General features: G+C 36.5%; 1 protein-coding gene across 5 annotated transcripts in view; it reads left to right on the top strand.

The window, feature by feature from the left end:
- The window catches only part of LRAT (lecithin retinol acyltransferase), a 126022-nt gene that overhangs the window by 24206 nt on the left and 86575 nt on the right, over nucleotides 1–15241 (top strand). For all 5 annotated transcript variants that reach the window (XR_003609481.2, XR_015767768.1, XR_015767767.1 and 2 more), the window contains 2 exons: nucleotides 3243–3320; nucleotides 9315–9443. The gene's annotated coding sequence lies outside the window, so the exon portion shown is untranslated. The remainder of the gene's footprint in view (nucleotides 1–3242; nucleotides 3321–9314; nucleotides 9444–15241) is intronic.

The following is a 15241-nucleotide window of genomic DNA, read 5'->3' as shown; positions in this document are numbered from 1 at the left end:
AAATTTACAATCATTACTTCCATTTCTCCCCTACTATCTTTTGTGCCTTTTTTTTTACATTTTACTTCTATATATGTTATAAACTCAACAATACATCATTATTATTTAGTTTTATGTTGTTATTTATTGTTTATATTTTATTGGTATTATAATAATAAATTACTTTTTAAAGTGCTTTGAATGTTAAAAAAATCTTGTATATTTACCCATGTAGTTATATTTCTGGTGCTCTTTAGTCTTTTCCGTATATCAGTGTTTCCACTGTTTCCTTTTGCCCAAGGGACTTCTTTAACATTTAGAGCGTTATAATACAGGTCTACTGGTGGTGAATTCTTTCACTTCTTTATGTCTGGACAAATCTTTATTTCACCATTGTTTTTGAAAGGTATTTTCCCTGAGTATAGAATTCTAGGTTGACAGGTTATTTTTCTTTCAGTACTTTAAAGTTGTTGTTCTACTGCCTTCTCACTATTCCTTCTGATGAGAAATCTGCTGTCTTCCTTATCTTTGTCTCTTTACAGATGACATGTTTTCTTGTCTGCTTTTTTTTTTTAAGATTTTATTTCTTTTGAGAGAGAGAGAGAGAGAGAGAGAGCAAGCACAAGCAGGGGGTGGGGGGCAGAGGGAAGGGGGAAGCAGACTCCCCACTGAGCAGGGAGCCTGATGCCAGGCTCGATCTCAGGACCCTGAGATCATGACCCAATCCAAAGGCAGATGCTTAACCAACTGAGCCACCCAGGCAGCCCCCCTTGTCTGCTTTTAAGACTTTCTTTTTACCATTGGTTTTGAGCAATTGTATTATGATGTGCCTTTTTTTCATGTTCCTTGTACTTGGTGTTTGTGATCTTCTTGCAGCTGTGAATATATAGTCTTGTCACATTTGAAAATATTTTAGCCCTTATTTCTTCAAATACTTTCCATGACCCTCTCCATTCACTGGGACTCCAATTATACATACATTATGTCATTTAGTTTTCCAGAAGCTCGCTGATGCTTTCTTCATTTTTAAAATTCTTCTTTCTCTTATTTTGGATAGTTTCTATTGCTAGCTCTTAAGGTTAACTAATCTTTTCTTCTGCATTGTTTATGCTGCCAGTATCACAAGCAGTGTTTTATTCATCTCAGGCTTGTAGTTTTCTTTAGAAGTGCAAATTCAGATCATTTTTGTGTTTGGGTTTGAGATCTGTTTTTTGTGTTTTTCAACACATGGAATACAGTTACAGCAATGGTTTTAATGGTCTTTGTTTGTTAATTTTAACATCTGCGTCTGAGGTAGGTGTGTTTTAATTGACAGATTTTTCTCTCAATTTGGGTCATCTTCTTCTGATTTTTTGCATGCCTGGTAATTTTGGATTGTATGTTAGACATTGTAAATTTACCTTGCTGGTTGCTGGATATTTTTGTATTCCTGTAAATATTTTTATTATCTTGGAATGTGATAAGTTACTTTGAAATTGTATGATCCTTTTTGGTCTTGCTTTTAAGATTTGTTAAACAGGACCAGAGTGGCATCTAGTCTAGAACTAATTATTTCCCACTATTGAGGCAAGTCTTTTCTGAACACTTTTGAGACTTTTCCATGCTGCTGGTGAGAATCGTCACTATTGCCAGACTAGGTAGCCTCTTCAGATCCTCATGGCTGGTTCTCAGCTGAGTGCTCAAGAGAGGCCCTATGCTGAGGTCTAGAGTTCTCTGTCTGTACAGCTTTTTCCCTCTGTGCTCACCTGCCCTGTGAACTCTAGTCAGCTCAGTCTCCCTGGACTCTCAGGTTCTCAACTCTGGTAATCTGCCAGGCCCCCTGGAATTCCCTGTCCCAGTGTGTAGCCTAGAAACTCAGTCATAGGCTCATCTATTTGTTTTACATCTCATAGGGACACTATTCTTCATTGCCTGATGTCCAGTGTCTTGAACACTATTGTTTCATATATTTTGTCTGTTTTTTTGGTTGTTTCAGTCAGTAGTGTAAATTGGGTCCAGGTTATTCCATCTTGTCCACAGCAGAATTTCTACTTCCAAGTTTTTATGAGAGGTTTTTGTTAGTTTCTTTGTATAATTTTGTATTTGAATCTATGCAGTAGTCTTGACTGGTACTTTAGATTAAGTAGGGAATTAATTACTTTATCTCAAACAGATACTATGTGAAGATTCTACCTATAATGGATGCATTATAAAATAAGTAATTGATTTTTGTGGGGTTTTTTCTCAGAGTTTGGTTGGAAAAGCAATGGCTTTGATTTATCAGCACCTGGAAGCTAAGTCTAATAATAATACTAGTAGTAATTTTACTCTTTAACAACATGATAGTGAAATTTACTTAAGCTTTTCAGAAATTAAGATGTATGTGTCTGGTAGGTCATCTTCAATACATTTTAAACTGAACATAATTGAATTTCTTTAATACTGCCGAGTTTTAAAGCTAAAGAAATATGTCTTAGACAAAGATTCAAGCCTTTTTATGAAACAAAGTAACCATCATTTATTGAATGCCTACTATGTGATAGGCACCTCATAAAATTATTTTTTATTCTCACAATTCATTTATTAGGCAGAGGTTGTTGTCCCCATTTGAGAGATGAGGAAATTGATATAGAACAGGGTTACATAACTTGCCCAGAGTTACAGAGTGAGTTAAGTAGTCACACAAGCTGGATTCACATAAGCCAAACAACTGAAACTCAAAGTATTTTATTTTCCCATGCTGATTACAGCTCTTAGCTCTATAAAGAGCTTCAGATCTAGATTTTTGAAGAGTGGGTTTTTTAATAATAGATTTATTGATAACTTTTAGTCCATTAACTTATCAAATAGGATGGTCATATTTTATAAATTTTCTCTCCTATTCTATAAATAACATAATGACAAATTCATGTCACACTTCCAGTCTGATAATAACCTACATTTTGAAGCACTCTGCAATTTTCATGGTGCTTTCACATATTTTTATCTCAGTCAGTTCTCACAACCACACTGGCTAATGCATTAGCCCCATTTTGCTTCAAGTTTATCATTTGGCCTATGTTCCCAAGATTCTTAGACCAGTATTTTTTCTGTTATTCCAAACTAGCTTTTCTGCATCATTGGCTTACTTTATTAAAACAAAAACAAAATGGCACCCACGTAAAGTCACCAAGTTTTTTTCCCCACTTTAATGACAGTACTTCTGAGAAATAAAGTTTGATTTTATATTTGGGTGGGTATTGAAAATTTTGGTTACCATATTGTCATTTTTGTTTGTTTTGCAGCCTTGCAGGTCACCTCACTGAATGTGGTACTCAGAGTATTGATGGAAAATTCATAGATTGGTATTTGATGCCAGACAGGTAGGAAAGTTTATATAGCATGGCATATAGTATCTATGTTTTAGAAATTTTATTATGTGTTTATTAAACTGTATTTCATTATTGTCCTTTTTAAAATTTGTATTGTTTCTTCATTTGTTTTTGTATTGTGAAACACAAACTTTATATCTTAGTCATCATTATCTTATTAGGATCCAGAGCTAAGTTTCAGGAGGATTCTTTTTGGCACCTTAAAAATCATACTTCCCTAAGATACAATATTTAATATTCCTATTTTCATGGTCTCTAGTTTATTATTAAGCTGACCTTTGTACCTGTTATGAGGTGAATTGTGTCCTCCAAAGGTATGTTCAAATTCTAACCCTCAGGACCTTAGAATGTTACCTTATTTGGAAATAGGGTCTCTACAGAGATAATCAAGTCAAAATGAGATCATTAGGGTGGGCCCTAATCCAGTAGGATTGGTGTGCCTATAAAAAGTAGAAATTTGGACATAGAGAAAGACACACACAGAAGGAAGACAATGTGAAGACACACAGAGAGAATAGCACATGGAGACAGGATTGGAGTGATGCATCTATAAACCAAGGACCACCAAATGTTGCTGGCAAAGCACCAGAAGCTAGGAAAGGAAAGGAAGGATCCTCCCCCAGAGCTCAAAGAGAACATGGCCCTGCTTGTCCACACCTTGATTTCAAACTTCTAGCCTCCAGAACTGAGATAATAAATTTCTATTGCTTTAAAACACCCATATTTTGGTACGTTGTTATGACAGTCCTAGGAAAATGATATAGTACCTAAAATAGAAATAGTCTTTCTCTTTAAGAACTAAATATACTAAATGTAATGGAACGTTGAAATACAAGGACCCCATTCCATCCAGGGCTCTGGTGGGAGACGGTTCTTGGTCCTGACTCCAAGAAGCTCCTCCAGCATGAGCCAGCTCTACCCGTATGAAGCTTACAGTACATAGGCTTTGCCTCCAGTGTAAATTAGGAATCTATGGATGATATTCTAGACCCCTCTCAATCTAGACAGTGGTCTTTCCAGTCTTGTTTCCCATTCTTTTTCTGATCCTTGTCCAGAGCCAGGCAGGTGCCACACACTCTTCTTTCTAACTCTTCCTTCTCCTCCTTGGCTGTCGTAGGGCACCAGACAAGTAGGGAGCCATAAGTACGTGAGGGTTATAGCACCAATGGGAAATGTGTCCTCAGCCCTTTGCTCTTAGATCTCTGTATTTTATCTCTCAGAATGATCATCTGCTTTTGCAGTGGTTACCCTTACCTGGGAGCAGATGACTTATCCAAATAGATTTGTTTTTATTTATAATTTTACTCTTACCTCAAATTCATCAGCCTCTATTTAAGATGTGTACATTTTTGGTGGTGATATGGTCAGTCTCCCACTGACCTAGCCTCTGGTGACCTTGGTCCTCTTCCATATCTCACTTATCTCATCAATCACCAGTAAGGTCAGTTTTCACTCCATAATATCCTTCATTTGCTTCATTTTATATTCATCCAAATTTGCCAGTTTTCTTATCCAGATTCTGAGGGCTTTTATCGAATCTTATCAGGATTCTGAAGTCTTGTAGTTGGTTTCCTTGCCTCTTGTTTCCAGTGTAACAGCTTTGCAACTGTGAAACAGATAGTTGACGGGCCAGAAATCTGACCTCCTAGATTTTATCATCTTGCTCTTCTTACCTCTTCAACAAGATTGTAAACTCTTTGAGGGCATGGATCTTTGCATTTGTACAAATTTATTGGATGTATCACTTAGCCCAGAATAGCAATTAAAAAGCATGAACTCTCGAGATATTGCCTGGAATCCTGGTTCTACCACTTACCAGCTCTGTGAGATGAGACAAGTTCACTCAACCTTTATGTTCCTCAATTGCACCCATCTGTAGAGTAAGAAAAATGGTAATATCTACTCTCATTGGGTTACTACAGAAGGGGAGTGAATAAAGCATTAGGACAGTACCAAAAATACACAGTAATTTTTCAATGAGATGTTCATTATCTTATTGTTTTACATTTCAGTGTTCATCAAATATTTGGAGACTAGTGAAAGATAAATTGTGTTAACACAAGAGTAGAAGCATGCTTTGATTTAATCTGAACATGTGTTGCACCTCTCTGTTACAGTGATGTAGTCCTGAGCCTTACTGAGTTCCTTGAGTATAAAATAAGGATAATGGTACCCACTCATAGGGTTGTTGCAAAGATTACTATAAATAGGTTGCTATTGGTAAGGGCTGAATCCAGCGCCTGACATATAGTGAACGCATAAGTGAATGGTACTCAGGAGACACAGTAATAATGGTAGTATTAATAGTGGTGAGGCAGCAGTAGCAGTGATAGTCGTGGTAGTAATAATAGTAATAATGATAGTAACAGAGGCAGAGGTAGGATTTCATTTAAGTTTTTGTCCGCATGGAACATATCGGCAGCTGAAAACAGCTTGGGGGGTATGTGAGGGAAAGACATAAAGTTTTTCTTGACAATCTGCGAGAGGTGATAGTTGAAGTCTTGGTAAAGGATGAGGTGGCTTGGGACGCCTGGGTGGCTTGGTCATTAAGCGCCTGCCTTTGGCTCAGGTCGTGATCCCTGGGTCGTGGGATCGAGCCCCGCGTCGGGCTGCCTGCTCCGCAGGAAGCCTGCTTCTCCCTCTCCCGCTCCCCCTCTTTGTGTTCCCTCTTGCGCTGTGTCCCTCTCTGTCAGATAAATAAATAAAATCTTAAAAAAAATAAAATAAGAAGGATGAGGTGGCTTGGAGTGGGAGGAGAACCGCCATGGGAGAATCAGGGAATCTCAGGAAGGCAAGGGGAAAGTTGAGGGTAGCGGAGAGAAGGTAGTTTAAATTCTTAGCCATCCAATCCAGAGAGAGTGGGAAGAAGAAAATAACTTCTGAGATGGAAAGCTGTGATTAGAGAGCACCAAATAAGCGAAAGTGGTCAAGGAAGACAGTGATCTGCCCCACGCCTTATTACAGTCATTACATCTTACTCAGAAGTCCTTTCCTCCTTTTTTTTTTACAAGACTTTGTTTATTTATTTGAGAGAAAAAAAAGAGAGCACACGTGCGTGCGCGCATGCACGGACACACACACACACACACACACACACACACACACACACGCAGAGGAGCGTGGTGGGGGGGCAGAGGGAGAGGGAGAAGCAGACTGCCCACTGAGCAGGGAGCCGGATGCTGGGCTTCACCCTAGGACCCTGGGATCATGACCTGAGCCCAGGGCAGATGCTTAACAGACTAAGCCACCCAGGCATTCTGCCTTTCCTTCTTTAACAGCTAAAAAAATTAATTTCATTAGATACCTATATATGTCTAACGTATATATGGTTTAATGCTATGAATAAATGCTATGGTCCATTAAAACCAGTTGGCAATACGAAGAACAAATATGCTTTTCAATTTGAAGGAGCAAAGTACAGACTGCAAGTTATATTGTGAAGCTGAGGACATGCATTTGACAGGAAAGAGTGGAATGCACCTTTACACAATATATTTAGAATCCTTTGCTGAACTCTCATATGTACCAGTATGTTAGAGAAAGAAAATTTTTTAAATTGGTGAACCCAGAAGTTATGTCCTAAATTTTATGTGTATTTGAAGATATATATATGTTCACTGTTACTTTCCCTGAAAATTATATTCTTCTAAGCATTTTTTAAAATATGAACATTTTATCAAAAAGCAAATCTTAATTTTTGCTCCAGCAATTCAGATAATATTGACTAATGTCTATTTGATTTAGATTTTTTTTTTCAGTGACTCAGTCATTTTGTTCCAAATGAAACATATTTTTCTTGGCTTCCTGCTTTTGCTGTAAGCAGCCCACAAATTATGTACCACAAACAGCATTCTTAGCAATTTCAAATTAAAAATCATCCCTATTCAGCTACAGTAAGGCTATATTTATTTACTTTTTTTTATTTACTATTTTGATGTTTCTTTTTTCTGTCTCTGTGTACTGTATTTAATTTTATTTATTTATGAGAGAGAGAGAGCACGCACAAGTAGGGGGAGGGGCAGAGGGAGAGGGAGAAGCAGACTCCCCACTGAGCAGGGAGCCTGATGCTGGACTTGATCCCTGGGATCATGACCTGAGCCGAAGGCAGATGCTTAACTGACTGAGCCACCCAGGCAACCCTGTGTACTATTTTTAAATATGCAGTTTAAACAAAGCATTCAATACAATGTAAAATATAGCAACTGTTGTACTTTAAATAATACGTAGAGCAACGAAAATTGATTTACAGCCTCTTCTCTAAGAAGAATCCCAAGGATACTATCTTAGGCGCTTTCCTTATAATTGTTATTGCCATTAAGCATTGCACATGGCCTTTTAAAATTTATAATTTCTATTTATGATGCTTAAAAATGCAGTGGTCATAATGCAATGTAAAATAGCTTCAATTAGTATATTTGTTCTTTTTCCACTTCAGTCTTTAAAAAAATAATAATAAACTCTCTGTGAACCTTTACCCTGCAAATGACCTGATATGACATATTTGAACTTACAGTGAACTTTCACATGAACTTTCAGTTATCCTCTGAGAAATATAACAGATGGAAAATAGGCAGATTTTTCAAATATTTTCAGATGCAGCACTTTGACATGCTTAACAGAGACAACAAGGCCAACTATCTCTTTCCAGTGTTTACTTTGCTGACTTTATTGTACTGCAGGCTGTTTTGCTACATTACATGCCTGAATTAAGGGGGGGTTCAGCTACATTTTTGTTGACTAGCATCTTGATTTTAAACCAGCACTTGTATATATATGTTTAAAGACGTAGCTAATTGGGTCATAAAATACAACAAATTTTAAGAGAACTTTATTGAACTTAATGAAATAATATTGTTTCAAATCATTTAGATACGAGGGGCTTTTAAAGACCCATTTCAGATTTTAGAATATGAATCAGCTATAATGTCTTTCACTTTGAATGGTTTGCAGCTAGAAATTCAGTTCGAAATGCACATGGTTTTTGAATGGTCATTTGGGAAAAGAGGAGGGGAAATTAACGGAGCACCAACTCGTGTTTACTACTGCTAACATATGAAGTAGGATCCTCAGAGGTATTTAATCTTTGCAACTCTCTTCCCCAAGTAGTTATCTTACTCATTTTGCCCAAGAGGAAAGGGAGACAGAGAGGTTGAGTAATTTGCCTGAGAAGATACAGCTAAACTGGGGAATTAAATCTGGGTCTCCCAGACTTCCAATTCCTTTCTCTTGGAACAAGTTCATGCTCCCAGAACGAGATGTTTTGTTTGGTCAAATAAATGCTAAAGATAAAAGCATGATAATGCTGTAATATTTCTAGAATCTTTGTTTTGAGAACTTAGTTTATTTCTTTGTATTTGTTGCATAATATTATTAAATAGGTTAGGTATAAACTTTCAGAATGCTCTCAGTGACATGAAGATAGTAACTGAGATTTTTGCTTCTCTTGAAAATTTCCTATTGTTTGCAAAGACTATACATCTATTACATTTACCAAATAATGCAGACGTGTATATTATTTATCCACTGATATGCATCTCCTTGCTTAGAATCAATTCTTATTAACAGCCACTTTATTCTCAGACCATAATTTCTTCATCCTGAGTAGTATTTTAGATATTGCTTAGTTCAGAAAGAGATTATACTTAATGGACATAAATGTGTATAAAATAGCACACAACTGCATTTATAAGATCAGAATGTAAACTGTCTTAAGCTGTAATTAGCCCATCTTTCCTGACACTTGATGAGGCAAATAAAGATCTTTCCATTTCACAAGGATGTACTCAGAAGCCTAAAAGCCTATGGTGATCTTGTCAGTGAGGTAGTGTAAATGGAGGGCAAGTTAGTTGTTACTCATTTTAAGGGAATTTCCAATAGTCTCCTTTCTTTAACTTTTTAGTTCATTTTTAAAAACAGCTTTTTTTTAAAGTAATGAACAGGCTTTGTGTTAAAATAAGTGATTCTGTTTTTCTCTCCAATTTTTAGGTATTGAACGTGGTGTAGATTGAAGGAGCAAAAGATCTCTTCTTCCTTTCGTAGTTGACCTGTGAACAACACTGGTTTGAACTGCACTGGTTCACTTATACGTGGATTTTTTTTGATGAATACAATACTGTAAGTAGATGTTCTATTATAATTTTCTTAATAATATTTTCTTTATCTTGCTTTATTGCAAGAATATATTATACATATAACATACAATAAATGTTAATTGACTGTATATGTTATTGGTAAGGCTTTCGGTCAACAGTGGGCTATTAGTTTAGCTTTTGGGGAGTCAAAAGTTCTTCATGGATTTTTTTTTAAGATTTTATTTATTTATTTGACAGAGAGAGAGAGAGCACAAGTACAAGCAGGGGGAGTGGAAGGCAGAGGGAGAAGCAGGGTCCCCGCTGAGCAGGGAGTCTGATGCAGGACTCCATCCCAGGACCCAGGGATCATGACCTGAGCCAAAGACAGACGCAAACCACTGAGCCACCCAGGTGCCCCTCTACATGGATTTTTGCATGGGGGATCAGTGCTCTTAACCCCTTGTTGTCCAGGAGTCCACTGGATAAGGTCTTTTCTCTTGTGTTATTTTGTTACCTGTTTAGAGGTCTGGGGGAAAGCACATAAAGTTTCCTCTGTATGATAGGGTGTTTAGTTAGGGATAAAGTTATGATTTCCTGTAGAAAGGAGGCAGAAAACATGGTGGGGAGATAAGCACACAGACTCTCTTTGATTTCTTGATATTGGTTAAAACTACTTGGTATACATAAATTCCAAAACTTAAAATTTCACAATTCCTTAGATTTAGGGTAGTCATTATTTGTCCAAAACTCGGTGTGTATGGTGGCACCATGATTATAAAGCATCATAGAGAAGGACTGTGGAATAGGTATTGAAGTATCAATACAGAGAAAATATATCTGTATATTAAAAATAATGTTCCTTTTTTAGATATGATATGTCCATGGCAGAAAACAAAATTTAGGCATAATGCTTTTTTATCTTATTGCTTTAAAACAGACTCTGAAAGCTATGAATGATACTGCCTCTTGAAATAAAGTGTCAGTTTTACAAAGCATACTGTTAGCATAGTTATAAGTATATTAGTTAGGATTTTTTTTATCACAAGTGACAGAAATGTAATTCAAACTAGCGTAAAAAAGGGTGGCAGTTACATGCAAATGTAAACACACATATTTAGATTATATTGTATGCTGTTTTTGCATCTTTTTAAAAGTATAACCTTAGGAGCATTTCCTCATGATTAAATAATTTTACTTTTCACTTTTTTTTATTATTTACTTTTTTACATTATTTCAAAAGTGCCCCATTGCATTCCATTATCTGCATATATCATAGTTTATTTAGCCATTCCATTCTTATCTAACATTTAGATTGTTTCCGGTAGAGTGTTTCCAAAGTCTCCACCCACGTAGAAGCAAAAGCTTAACTGGAAGCTTAGACAGAAGTAAACTTTAAAGCCCCAAAAATATTTCTGTATATTCAGAAATATAATCTTATACCCACACACACAATTTATTATTAATGCTTTCATTTTACCTCCATGAAGGTCATTATTTCATTTAAGAAAAGATGACTTTACTTACTTATACACTTAGAATAGATAAAATAGTTTCTGATCAATAGTTACGTGATCCAACCGGTCAGAATGGCTAAAATGAACAACTCAGGAAATGACAGATGTTGGTGAGGATGTGGAGAAAGGGGGACCCTCTTACACTGTTGGTGGGAGTGCAAGCTGGTGCAGCCACTCTGGAAAACTGTATGGAGATTCCTCAAAAAATTAAAAATAGAGCTACCTTATGACCCAGCAGTTGCACTACTGGGTATTTACCCCAAAGACACAGATGTAATGAAAACAAGGGGCACATGCATCCCAGTGTTCATAGCAGCAATGTCCACAATAGCCAAACTATGGAAAGAGCCCAGATGTCCATTGACAGATGAATGGATAAAGAAGATGTCGTATACACACACACACACACACACACACACACACCACACACAATGGAATATTATGCAGCCATCAAAAGGAATGAAATCTTGCCATTTGCAACGACATGGATGGAACTAGAGGGTATTATGCTAAGTGAAATAAGTCAGAGAGAGACAAATATCATATGATTTCATTCATATGTGAAATTTAAGAAACAATCAAATGAACATAGGGGAAAGGAAGGAAAAATTAAATGAGATAAAAACAGAGAGGGAGACAAACCATACGAGACTCTTAACCATAGGAAACAAACTGAGGGTTGCTGAGGGGAGGGGGGTGGGAGGATGGGGTAACTGGGTGATGGGCATGAAGGAGGGCACGTGATGGGATGAGCGCTGGGTGTTCTATGCAGCTGAAGAATCACTAAATTCTACCTCTGAAACTAATAATACACTATATGTTAACTAAATTGAATTTAAATAAAAAATGAAAAAAAAATAGTTATGTGATCCATTCTAGGGCATATTATTGTTGGCATGGATTGATATCATTGTTTATATTTGTAAGCTCATGTTGGCAGGTAAGTGCTTATTACCATGATGATTTTGGAGCAACTGCTGTCTGCACAATGGGCGGTCCAAAAGCAACTGAAAAGGGAAGGAGAAGAGCTGAACATATTCTGAAAAGGTTTATACATGAAACAAAAAGATGGGTTTTCCAGTCTAAATTTAAAGCATGTTAATGATCAAATTATTTCACAAGGATCATTATTATAATGACTTCACATTTTCCCCTAATGTATTTATATATCCACTCAGTACATTATGTGGTAAATGGAGGGTGCTGTTGGCGATACAAACGAGCCCCGCCCCAACAGTTCTACAGTTTAGTATGCTCAGATAAACAAGTAAGTATTAGAAAAGTTTTATGGATACTAGCTTCTACTTGAAAATCTCTTAACCTAGAGATGATGTTTGGAAAGGTAACAGGTGATAGAATCAAAGCAATAGACCCTTTGACAGATCATATGGTACAGCCAACTGTTTTTGCCTCTGGGGATCGCTTAGTGTGTCCCAGAAAATTCTCTTTTCTTTAAACATATCCAGATACAGAAATGTCATATTTTTATAGCCAAATTTAATTATTTAATAACTTATAAAATTTCTGATGCTAGAACCAAATCATTTACATCTCACAGTAGTGATGCTTCCTACCATGTCATGTGGTTAAAGATTCAAGCCCCTATTAGTAAAAATAAGTGTTGGTGACAGATATGAAAAGACAAACTAGTGCTAATATTTTCTGAATAGGGAGGGACTCGTATAAAATGATTTCAGTCTTTATCAACATGGTGATCAAAAACATTTAAAAGTACAAAATATATAAACAGGAAAATGAGTGAAAGTAGTCTGTGATCCCATCACTTAGTAGAGAGTCACAGTGTCTATATATTAAAGATTTAAGATAATTACAATCTGTTGGACACCTGGGTGGCTCAGATGGTAAAGTGTTTGACTTTGGCTCAGGTCATGATCCCAGGGTCCTGGGATCGAGTCCTGCATCGGTTCCCTGCTCAGCAGGGAGCCTGCTTCTTCCTCTGCCTCCCTCCCCCCAACTTGTGCTCTCTCTCTTCACTCGCTCTCTCTCTCAAATAAATAAATAAAATCTTAAAAAAAAATAATAGGGATGCCTGGGTGGCTCAGTCAGTTAAGCTCCCTGCTCAGTGGGGAGTCTGCTTCTCCCTCTGCTCCTCCCTGCTGCTTGTGCTCACACTCTCTCTCTTGCAAAAATGAATAAGATCTTTAAAAAAAAAGATAATTACAATCTGCACTTTTAAGACTACCTACATTATTAATTAATTAATTAATTAACTCTCTCTTTCAACCTTTGAGTCCCTTACTACATGGCAGTGACTTCTGGGCCCTGGGTATATAATTATGAGTATGTCAGACAAGGCAGCTATCCTCATGGAGTTTGGTATATGGGATAGACATTAAGCTGATAACCCACAAATAAAGAATTGAAAAATACTTTGAAAAAATATTAAAAGGTGTTATGAAAAAGATTAATGCAGGAGCATAATTTAATTTTAACAACTAAGGAAGGCTTTACTTAGTGATGTTTGAACAAGGAAACCTGAAAAATGAGTGCCTTCTTAGGCACCTAAATAAAATAAAAGCCATGAAAACATAGTTCTAAGTCAATATCTAGCACATATTATTCAGTAAATATTGTTGAACGAATGAATAACTATTCCAAAAATCATAAAATGAAGCAAACATTAAAACAGAAAGCATAAAACAAGATTTCACAAGTTAAGTCAAAATCATTAGTTGTGCAAATAAACGTAAATGCTATAGACTGCTCAGTTGAAAGATAGTCTCTTAGAATAGGTTAAAATCAAAGTCCAACTGTATGTTATGATAGACATTGAAACCAAACAACACAAGAAAGTCAGAAGAATCAGAGTGGGCAAGGAACAAGAAGGAGAAGAACAAAGGGATAGAAAAGGAGAAGGAAGGGGAGAATGAGAAGGGAAAAAATAGGAGACGGTGATATTGAAAGGAAGGTAGAATTCAAATGGCATAAAATGTATCATTCACAATGAAGATAATGTGGTCATGCACCTTCCTGTGCTAGGTAACATAGCGCTAAGCGTTAAGACGTTTAAGTCTATTAGATACCTAAAGAGAAAGAGAGAAATACCATTGCTGTGGAAGATTTTCACAGGTCTTCATATTTATTGAGTTAAGTAATAATGATTACTTATTATTATTTATTATTAAATAAACAATTTTTTAAAGATTTTATTTATACATTTGAGTGAGAGAGAGAGACAGAGAGCACAAGCAGGGGGTAGGGGCAGAGGGAGAAGCAGACTCCCCGCTGAGCCGGGAGCCCAGGCGTGGGGCTCGATCCCAGGACCCTGGGGTCATGACCTGAACGGAAGGCAGGCGCTTAACCATCTGAGCCACCCAGGCACCCCTTAAATAAACAATTAAAAAGAACATAGAATATTGGGATAATATAAAAGTTGAATTAATAGCTACAGATAGAAAATTCTCGCCCACAAGACAAGTATGCACCTTATTTCCAAGCATCCTCAAAGCTACCTTAATCTGTTTCAGAAACTAGACATTTTATAGACCACATTCTTTGATCTTATGTAATACACTGAATGAATAACAAAACTTTCAGAGACAAGAAATCCCCAAAACTCTAGTATCTAAGAAATGTAAAAAGTACTTGTACGTACGTGTAATTATTGTATCAAAGAGGAAATCTTCAATTTTAGACTGTTTAGAAAATAAGGACATTGAGGCTATAACATACCAAATGTGGTTTGAAGCTAAAGCTCTATTCAGGATGACTTGATAGCCCTCAATGCCCCAGATCGCCCTAGCCCTTTAAATGGAGTTGTTGTTGACATCCAAAACAGGTGACCTCAATCAAGAACCACAACTCAGGGAATGTTGGAATTGATCCACTGTAAATTCATGAATATTTTTTTCTTTTCCTTCTCTTTTAATGATTCTGATTTTAGGAGGAAAAAAAAATCTCATTTGGTCCTTGAACACTTGCCAACCTCCCTTTTTTATCATGGAGACAGCCAGCTAGCAACAGGCTCAGACCATTCCACAGGAAACAGTATTTGGTTGAGTCTGGTAATGATACTTGTTTACACTGTATTTATTTATTTATAGATTTTTAATTACTAAGGTATAGTTGACATACAGTGTTATATTAGCTTCAGGTGTACAACATAGTGATCCAACAATTCTAGACATTACTCAGTGCTCACCACCATAAATGTAGTCACTGTACTACATTATTACAATATTATTGACTACATTCCCTATGCTGTACTTTTCATCTCCATGACCTATTTATTTTATAACTGGAAGTTTGTTTTACCTCTTTATCCCATTTGCTTTTTTTTTTTTTTTTTATCATACCCTTTGCTGCA

Source organism: Eumetopias jubatus, unplaced genomic scaffold, assembly GCF_037043125.1.
Source record: "Eumetopias jubatus isolate StellerSeaLion01/CBP00866 unplaced genomic scaffold, mEumJub1_p1.0 scaffold_2, whole genome shotgun sequence".
In the NCBI taxonomy this organism is placed as follows: domain Eukaryota; kingdom Metazoa; phylum Chordata; class Mammalia; order Carnivora; family Otariidae; genus Eumetopias; species Eumetopias jubatus.
The sequence above is the reverse complement of the archived record's forward strand: the minus strand, read 5'-3'. Positions and strand labels throughout refer to the sequence as shown.